Here is a 10,655-nt window from a genome sequence, read left to right as displayed (position 1 = left end):
AAAAATAAATTTTTGCCTTACTTCATCTTTAAACTCATTCTCTGAGACAGCAGAGAAAATGTACATTTTTGCCTTACTTCATCTTTAATCTCATTCTCTGAGACAGCTGAGAAAAAGTACATTTTTTGCTTTACTCCACTTTTAATCTCATTCTCTGGGACAGCAGAGAAAAAGTACATTTTTTTTGCTTTACTCCACCTTTAATCTTATTCTCTGAGACAGCAGAGAAGTAGTACATTTTTGCTTTACTCCACCTTTAATCTCATTCTGTGAGACAGCAGAGAAAATGTACATTTTTGCTTTACTCCACCTTTAATCTCATTCTCTGAGACAGCAGAGAAAAAGTACATTTTTGCTTTATTCCACCTTTAATCTCATTCTGTGAGACCGTAAGGAAAAAGTACATTTTTGCCTTGTTCATTGTAAAAACATTGATATTCAGAGACATACTTTCGATACTTTTCGCTGTTTTACTTTTCTGTAGCTTTTGGAGAAAAGGAAGCTACAATCGAAGGTAAAGTGTTTTCATTTTGACAATTAAGTGTTAAATTTGTTATAGTTTACAACTGTGCATTATACATGCTTTCGGGGAATGGTAGTAAGAACTTCGTAAATTGACTGGTATTACTCTTAAAAAAAATGTCTAACACTATGCTTTGTTTCAGATGCCTTACAATAGAACTGGAACGACAGGCAAGGGAAAAAATGTTACCTCAATCCAGTGGCGGCCGGGGCTTATGGTTTCGAGTGTTGCAGTACCAACTATCGGAGACAGAAGATATAAACTGGACTCATTGACTAATCAGCATAATTTTAGATGAAAATGCTATGCGACAAGTGAAATTAAATAAATTATGTTTTTAAAAAATAATGCAGAACATTTTATCCGATTAGTCATCTTATTCAATTAGTAAGTCCATTCTCCTGTGTTTGATTGGAGCAAATCTGTCTAACATATGCTAGTTGAACTCTGGTATTCTTATTATCAGGTCATTTTCAATAGAAAGCATAACCAATGGTGATAACCTTTCTCGGAACTCATTTCCTTGAAAGTGTTAATTCTTTTCGTTGTGGAAAAACGCTTTTTCCCTTTTGCTGACGTCAGAGGTACAGTTAATGTTAATTTCAGATGCTTTGTAGATTCAGCCAAATCATTTTTCTAGATTATTGCTTACAATTCATTCCAGCAAACTCAGTTCTTGACAGTGATCCATATCCCTCTGCAGTTTAGACTTATGACAGTTCGTGGCAGAGATCAGGATTATTTAAAAAAATGTAAATTGAACACACTTTACTCACAGTTTATCTCGGAAAATTTAAAACAAATTGTGGAAATATGTCTAGTGCAAACAACATTACTGCCATAAGATGTCCGGTGAATATATACAGGATTTTTTTCGAACAATTTCCAAAATTGCTCTTTGCTCGTCTTGTCTCAGCCTTAATTGCAATTTTTTTCTCAGTGAAGAGCTGGGTAAATTGTTTTTTCTGTAAGTTATTTACAGAAGATATGGTATAGAATTCATTCAGAATTTGTAGCTTATTTATAGAATTAGAGCACACACAATACAAGTAGGGGAGGTGGGTGCATAATGGACACCTTAAGGTTGAAACTGAAATGGAAACGTCGCTGTGAATGAAAAGTCGATGATTTTGTAGTACAATATTCTTTATTCTTTCTTCTACAAATGTAAGGAGGTTTAAGGTGTGGAAGTTTTACCAAACAAGTTGTATGTGCAAATAAATTGACCTATTGTGAATGACCGTTTTACCCCAGCCCCCTGGGTAAAATGACCCAATCCTTGGAACATACACATATTAACCAAAATTACATTTTGTTTCGACAAGGAAATGCTAGTTAATGAAACAATTAGTTGTACAACTATAAAACAATGAGTGGAAAACTATAAAAATGAAAATAATACTAAAATAAAATAAAATTAACAAGAAAATACAAAGTGGAGTAGAGGGGCTATCAAGAAATTTCGAGACTCGGTCTCTAACATGCCAAAAGATGACAAAACAAGGACACAGGCTCGATCACACGGAGCACTGACCTTCATACTATACACAGGGTATATTCACAGTACCCTGCTCAATTCGACACGGAGTATTTTGGTCCCCTGTACAATTTTAAGGAGCCATTTTGCCCAGTCCCGATAACTTTCAAAAACCCTTTATCTGCTATCCACCATCTTGCGCAAGGAAATCATGCATCATTGTTTGATGGCCAAACCTTTCTCACTATCCATGTGTGTACCATATTTTATTCAAGTAATTATTTTTTTCAGCAACAGGTAGAATATTCACCACATACCTTATATCGACGTACTATGAAAATGGTTTTCACCACTTATATCATACGCTATTGAAGGTAGCGACATCTCCCTTTCTAAACACTTTGCGCTTAAGCAGTAGTACCAATTCTCTGTCGCCAGAGGAACACCACTATATACCGGGGTGACAATCTTACCCCGGGGGGTTATTATGCCCAAACTTTCCTTAAATCTAATAACTAAAAACCAAAACAGCTGATTCAAAAAAAAAAAAAAACATCTGATACAAAAGGTATATGAATCGCGAATGTCACATATACACCAACACACATACACATGCGTTAAAGAAATACTACATTCCAAATTATCCGTCTTTGTCGTAAGAAATGCACGATAAACACAATATACGTCCACATGAGGCAAACCATGTTTATCAATGTCATACGTTCTGCAAAGGAAACTTTGAAACCCACCAGATGTAGGATCAGCACGTTACAGAAGCCAAAAGTCAAAGAACATCAAAACAAACAGCATTGTTAAGAAATGTTTGCTGTGAGGGATCTAAAGTATTTGAAGGGGTCCAATACGTCTATGTAATATCGAACTTGTCTTATTCTGCATCCGAAAAGAAAATAAGTAATTCTTAATTACTGTCACCTATATTTTTAAAGAAAAATGATAGAAAGATTCAATGTGGAGTTTCCCATCATGCAGTTTTATATGGAAAGTTATCAAGAGTATAAAATACATTTATTTTATAAAAGTAATATGTATATACTAAAATACTATCCACAGAGGGGGAATTCTACATAGACTCTATTGATTTATTAATATTTGGTTCACAAATTACAGTCTCATTTTAAGCTAAGCATTAACTAAGCTAAGCTAAGCTATTGGTGAGCAAATGCAAGACCAAGAACAAGACTCTGGTGGTCTTGGTCTTGGTCTTGGTCTTGCACACTCGGTTTTGGTTTTGTCTTGCTCTGGAACCCTTGGTCTTGGTCTTGCTTGCAAGAGTCTTGCTTTTAAGAAATCTTGTGCCTTTCATAGGTAAATTTTACTCTGGATATAAAGGATAATAAATTCTACAATGCGACAATAGTAAAGGAAATACAATGTAGGTTTCTAAGTGTAATATAGTTTACCTTCGTGTAAGTATGATGATAGTGCACACGCAACCACAAAAGTATCCGCCACTAAGAGCTCTAACTCCATTACTTGCGGTCCAGGTCATTTGCAGTTGTGAGAACGCCTAGACAGATGCAACCTAATTTACACGTAACTTTTCTCGGCACTGACAGCAGTTGGTAGACCTGATCCAGGTGTTTATGCAGGTAAAATTGTAAAATAAGTGACTAACGAAACACTTCTCCATTCTAAGATGAATCTCCATGGTTCGGATCGTGTTTTCCAAACAACACCATATATTAATCTCAATATTGCTGTGTATGTAATGTATTATTTCTTTATATAATTATGTTTAGAGAAATAAAAATACTGACCACGCATTTATCAGGGAATGCTTGAAAGTAGCTGAAAATATCAAATCTAGAACTACTGCAGGAAATAAGTTTGTAAATGATTGCCTCCATTGAGAGACCTTCTCTAATTCTCCTCATTCCAACATCATTTTCTTTCTGGAGGAGAGATCTTTCTTGTCACACTGAGTATGTATTAAAATTGAAACACTTGAAAAAGTTTCAACCTGGCCGAGATTCGAACCCGGGACCGCCGAACAAGTTCAATACGCTAACCACTTACCTACAGCGTCAATTAACCTTTTATCTAAATTTTTAGCTAGTTAGAAGCATTGCATGTAAGGCTATACAAAATACTAATGCTCGTATGAGAAGACGTTCCTTATGAGTGTAACAATGACATACTCGAGATGCCCTTCTTTAACTCAAAAGCAAGTTATACAGACCGTCGTCAATGAGGAAAATATCACGAAACGTTCTTCAAGTTGAGGCTACCTCATCGTTTTTAACTGCTCTCGATTTACATTGCTACTATTCTTCCTCATCGTAACTTCTAATTTCCAAAGAAGAGCCCGCAGCATTTACGCCGATCCCAAGAGTTTCAGTATTCGCGCGCTACCCTAGCCAGCTGTTTGAAGTTCGTCATGTAAAATGTACAGAAACATTTTAGCAAGAGAACAGAACCTAACCAACCCCTGCGGAGCTTCTAACCCCTTCCTACAACAACAACAACAACTACTACTACTACTACTGCTATTATTATTATTATTATTATTATTATTATTATTATTATTATTATTAGTAGTAGTAGTAGTAGTAGTAGTAGTAGTAGTAGTAGTAGTAGTAGTAGTAGTAGTACTTTTCTATGGATCCGTATAGTAAAACTGCAAGCTTATTTTAATTAAAAAGTGTTATGAAAATTTAAAAAATAATTAGTAATTCACATTTTTGAGTATTATTTTCCTGAGATTTTCTGATTGGATTTCAACTCTTTTTGCTGAATAATCAACAGACTCATTTTTAGGAGGTTTGATGGAGAGAAATATTATCCTGTTGCTTTTCATTTGTTTCCTTGCACGCTACACCAAGCCTGGATACTACATTTCACCTTTCTATATCTACGGGAGTACCCTAAAGGTTGTGATGATCATAACAGAATAAGTGAATAAGTGATGATATCAATGAACTTTGCGTATTAACAACATTTAAAGTATCAAGTTGTCAGGAAAGTCATGATGTATTTCGGCAAAATATGACAAATGATGGTTTGTTGATATACTAGAGTTATTCGGATCATGCAATAGTAATGTCATGAATAGCTAAGATAATGAGCGTTTTGTGTAATAATATTGCTCTTTGTTTGGTTTGGTTTTACAGATTTGATCAGAGATGGTGTGTCAATGAACGACCCTCTGACCCACCACCCACCGTGACCCACTCTGACCCATGATCCACATCCACCTTGGCCCACTATGACCCACTACCCACCACCCACCAAAACACATCGTCATCAACTCTGAAACATGATCCACGGTCTCTTTTCTATCGACTAGATACTTGTAATACTTTATACTTGTAATAAAACTAGGTTGCCGAATTCTAACTAACGGGAGTTTGAATTTCTACGGTCAATCGCTCAAGCATCGCTGTGTTACATTAATGATGGATCTGACTTTTACGATATAAAATGTTAAAGTGTTTGTCATGGGCATAATTACGATGAATTTCAATTAAATTATCATGGTCTAATTATTTTTTTGTTGAATTATCGATACTTTTCAGTAGAAAAACGGATGAAATTTGAAAGTCCCAAATCAAGGTACGTAGAATAACATACAAAAGCTTACATTACAAATTTCATGTCTATTTTTCTCACAACTTTATGGGTTTATCGCTCTGTGCTCTAAGCGCTCCATATAATAAACAAGCTTCAGCAATTATTATAAAGCGCATGGTAAGTATATATGGATATATGATGCTATATATCCATGAATATATGATATATGATGCACTGCATATTTTATTGAGTTGAGTTGATTTTGAGTTTAACGTCTCATTCAGCAGCGAGGCTATATGAGACGCGGACCTACCCCATGCCGGAATCGTCACCAACACCTAGTGGCCCACTTGCAGGTAAACGTTGATCGTCAATATAGAGACGAGTCGAAGGAATGCCGCTAGTGTCCCACTGCCGGCAGGGTTTCGTCGAGTCGAAACAGGTATCTCGCGTCGGGATGTTGAAGTTACCGCCGCGTAGCAGCGAAAACTTCGGTTTGGTCCGTGCTCCTTCGATTCGTCGTGGAGAATCGCGAAGGGACCAACACAAACTATTGCCGGTCATGTGCATGCGGTTATTATATATTATTTTTTCCTGACGAATTGTTCCTAAAGTGAGCTCCGGGGGTCAAGAATAACCTCTGCCTCAACATTATGAAATGAAAAAATCTTGAGTGCGATAATTGTATGAATTTAGATGGCAACTGTCGTCGATCATTACAAAGTAGTATGGGAGAACTATGAAATAAATAGACACGCGTCATCTTGTTATAAAATTACATGGCGAACGCATTTTATCTTATCCCTTACAGTTATCATCTCATACACAGGGTTAAAGGAGCACTCTGATTGACGAAATTAAAAACACCCCCTTACAAGCGACGTTTCCTTCATCGCCTCCGAGGCGAAGTCGGAAGAACGCCCGCCCAGTAATAATAAGGTTGGTGTTTCGAGCCCCCTCCGACGTACTTTTTTGGTACCTTTTTAGTGTTTTTAGACTCACCTTAATGTAAACAAATCACACATATAGGCGATTTAACATATTTTGGGGGATAATTTTGTGGTTCATTGGCGTTTTGTCGCATCAGAAGATACTGTCTACAATGCAGTGAGCAGGGAGGGTCGGTGGGTCAGAGTGCGTCATAGTGAGTGGTGGGTCACGGTCGGCGGTGGGTCGCAGTGGATCACGGTGGATGATTGGTCGCAGTGTGTCACATGCTGTTCACCCAAGACCCACTGACTCACTCAGAAAACTCGATCCATTTGACCCACTGACCCACTCCAACTCTGGATTTGACACCATATAGAAAATGGAAGACCAAAAATTGCATGTTCACCATATTTTATTGTTTTTCTTCAGGCAAGGAGAGAACGCGCGAATAGTGGTTGTGATTTTTACTGTTCACCATGTTTATGTGTTTTTGTCCCTGTTCTTAAAGAGTTAGTGGAAAAACTGTAAAAGTGAGTAAAACTCGTAAAAATAGGAAACAAGGTACTGAGAAAGATTCGTTAAATTAGTTTAAAAATAATCCAATGCCATGAAACACCAGATTCCAATCAATATAAGTATCTGTCCAATGTCGTGCCGTGAAAAATCAGGGCCCGAAACAAGAGCATACGGCAGCGCCTCCGTACATATGAGTTGTCCATTTAAAGTTGACTTCTCTGGACTATTCTTTCTGCATAATACTTTACTATTTTATCATGACTGAAATCAGAAAGTTTCAGCATTATTACACTGGAATCGTAAAAGTAGAGTAGTGGTTAAAGCGTATTTCATAATGTTGGGGACGCGAGTTCGATTCCGGCTGTGGCAATTCAGGAAATTTTTATAATCTACAAAACTGATACTTCTGATGTAAACTATCATGAAAAATATTCAATTTCTCTGGGTCTAAGAGTTGAGACGACTTCCTTTACAGGTGAAATGCCAATAACACAAAATTACGTCATCCGTATCAACCTTTGTTCGTAACTGTTTGGCAAGTAACGTGTTTGGACAAAAATTGATGAACACATAAGGGTTAAAGACATCCTTACTGCTGTAGTATGGGCCAAAAGTGAGTTCCAAGGAATTGATCCTAGCTGTGCACAAATTGCAAATAGTGATCGAACTTACAATAAGAATCGTTAGTCACGAGAATGATCCTATTTAAGATGTCACCTCACTCTTCTACCTAGAAGAAGGGCGAAACAAAATGCATTACTGTTATCAGCTAACAAATCTTTATATTCCATTTCTTGTTGTCATAGAATGATAATTCTATCTGTAAATCCATAAACGTAATAATATCATTGCATTCATGTGTAAACCTAAGAAACATCTGACATACTCTATGTCTTTTCTGTTCCTATGAATACCTTCGACTATGTTACTTTTTCTTTCCATTGGGGTAATAATAATAATAATAATAATAATAATAATAATAATAATAATAATAATAATAATAATAATAATAATAATAATAATAATAATAATAATAATAAAGCAATAACATAATTACAATACCAATTACATAAACATTATCTTCCCATTCAGAAAAATTACTAATTACCACGACGGGATTTGAACCCCAGTAGCTGCAATCGGAGTTTCCTGCTTTCACATTTTTTTTAAACAAACCGCCCCAACCGGAGTATTGTTCGCCACTGGCACCTCATGTCCGTTCGATGTATTCCAAACACTACAAGAACACGAACACAGAGATACTGAGGACAGTTAAAATTCCAACCTTGCTCTTCAGAGGAATTCGAACCCCTAGTGGATTGCGCCTCATGATCAGAAGCCGAGATCACTCCCGAACGCCCGAGATCACTCGGCTAGTGAAACCGGTTCAATTTGCCACAAATTCCTCATGAATATAAGAAAATAAACTAGTAGTCATGGAACATAAACATAGAACTGTCTATTTCTACAGTGTTGATACAATTAAAAGAATGTGAAAATAATTTCTGTCGTCTTTTCTTCTTTGAAAATTAGAATTTATTTTAAAGACGACATGTAATGTAAATCGGGACCATCCCTGCAACCGATTACCAGTGCCGTAACATAGATTCTTTTATGGGGGGTGCAAGCATTAATAAGCTTATTTGGGTCCACTAGAAAAAGTTGTTTTTCTAATTATTGGGCCCCCTTTTTCCAACTTTCTCTTAATCTTTATAGGCCCCCCGGAGCCTGTGGGCACTCATGCACGGCAAGGTCTGCGGTTCCGTTAGTTACTCCCTGGGCCCATTCCATACATGACAAAATTATTAAGGGGACAATATTGATAAATCTCAATGCCATACGAATAAATATTTCTGAAATGGGTCCACAACTCATTTTTGTTCTATTTACCTTTTGTGTGCTGTTTTGTTTATGTAATATAGCGATCCAAATTCATGCTTCATTTCTAATTTCATGTTGAATCGTTTATGGAGTAAGAAAATTTTGTCTCAAAATGGGCCCCCTCGAACAGCGGGGAGCTTATCTGGGGAGCAGTTGCCCTCTGCCCCCCATACGTTATGGCTCTGCCGATAACGTAGCTCCAACTTGAAGAACATGTGATATTTTCCTCATTGAGGAACGTCTATATAACTTGTTTTTGAGTTAAACAAGGAAATCTCGAGTAAGTCATTAAGACACTCACACAAGTTGCTTATATTTTCTTATTTATATTTTTATTTATATTTGTTTGTTTCTGTTATATTTGAGTATCTTGTTTATATTTTTCCATGAAACGATTTTAACTTTGTATTAGTTTTCGTGGAAGGTCAAGTGGCGCGGTACGTCTCTGGTTAGGGCATTCAACTTCTATTCGGTAGACCCGTGTTCGAATCCTGGCCACGCTGAAACTTTTTCAAGTGTTCCTGTTTCAATTTCAATTTCAATGCATACTCAGTGTGACAAGCAAGATCTTCTCTTCCCTAGAAAGAAAAAGATGTTGTAATAAGGAGAATTGGAGAAGGTCTGTCAATGGAGACAGTGATTTACAAACTTATTTCCAGCAGTTGTTCTAGATCTGATATTTTCGTCTACTTTCAAGCATTTTCTGACTCATGTGTGATAAGTGTTTTTATTTCTTTTAATTACAGTATATAATGAAATACATTACATACACAGCAATATTGAGATTAACATATGATGTTCATTAGACAACACTCTCTGAACCAGAGAGATTGATCTCAGAATGGACAAATGTTTTGTATCATCTACTCATAATTTTACTTCCATACAGACTTGACTCAGTGCTACCAAGTGCTGTCAGTGCCGAGAAAAGTTATGTGTAAGTTGGGTTGCATCTGTCTAGGCGTTCTCATAAATGCAAAAGACCTGGACCCCAAGTAATGAAGTTGAGTTGAGTTGATTTTAGTTTTAGCGTCCCTTTTAGCAGCGAGGCTATGTGAGACGTGGACCTACTGATTAACGCGGAATCCGAACCACATGAGCTCCCGTCGGGAATCGAACCCGGGTTTCCCACGCCAAAGGCGCGTACGCTAACCGCTTAGCCACGAAGGAGCTCCCCAAGTAATGGAATTGGAGCACTTAGGGGGGAGATACTTTTGTGGCTGGGTGTACCAGTGCATATGACATGTTTACCAGTTTTCAGTTCCTCAAGTATCACTCTTCGTCTCGAGAAGAGTTCATGAATATCCTTGTATGCTTTCGAGGCTAACCCTAACTCAGCACCTGTCCCACATCCATTGCTACATTAGTAGAATCTAGAATTGAAATGAGTATTGTGTCCTTTTTCCTGACCTTAAACCAACATTTCGTTCTCTAGTTATCACCTATAATATTAACTTTCTAACCAATTTGCAGGCGCCATATGGAAATGAAATGAAGCATTTGTATTCCCATGTTTGTTTATATCATGTTTTCGTGTAAGTATTCATTTCCAAACGTCTTTTGCTGCTGTTTCCAAACACCTTGTATGTTGTATATTGGAGACAACACAAGAACAGCTCATTTTAATATGACGAACTTGTTTATTTTCTCGGATGAGTCATTGATCCACTTACAAGTTAGAAGTATATGTAATCGCGTAGACTCTCAAAATAAATCTATGGTGTGCAATTTAGCCGTTCTTAATCTGAATTCTAAATTACCATAAAATACTCACGTGTATTCTATAAAGATGGATGG

This window comes from Thermobia domestica, chromosome 2 (assembly GCF_964235325.1).
Source record: "Thermobia domestica chromosome 2, izTheDome1.hap1.1, whole genome shotgun sequence".
In the NCBI taxonomy this organism is placed as follows: Eukaryota; Metazoa; Arthropoda; class Insecta; order Zygentoma; family Lepismatidae; genus Thermobia; species Thermobia domestica.
The sequence above is the reverse complement of the archived record's forward strand: the minus strand, read 5'-3'. Positions refer to the sequence as shown.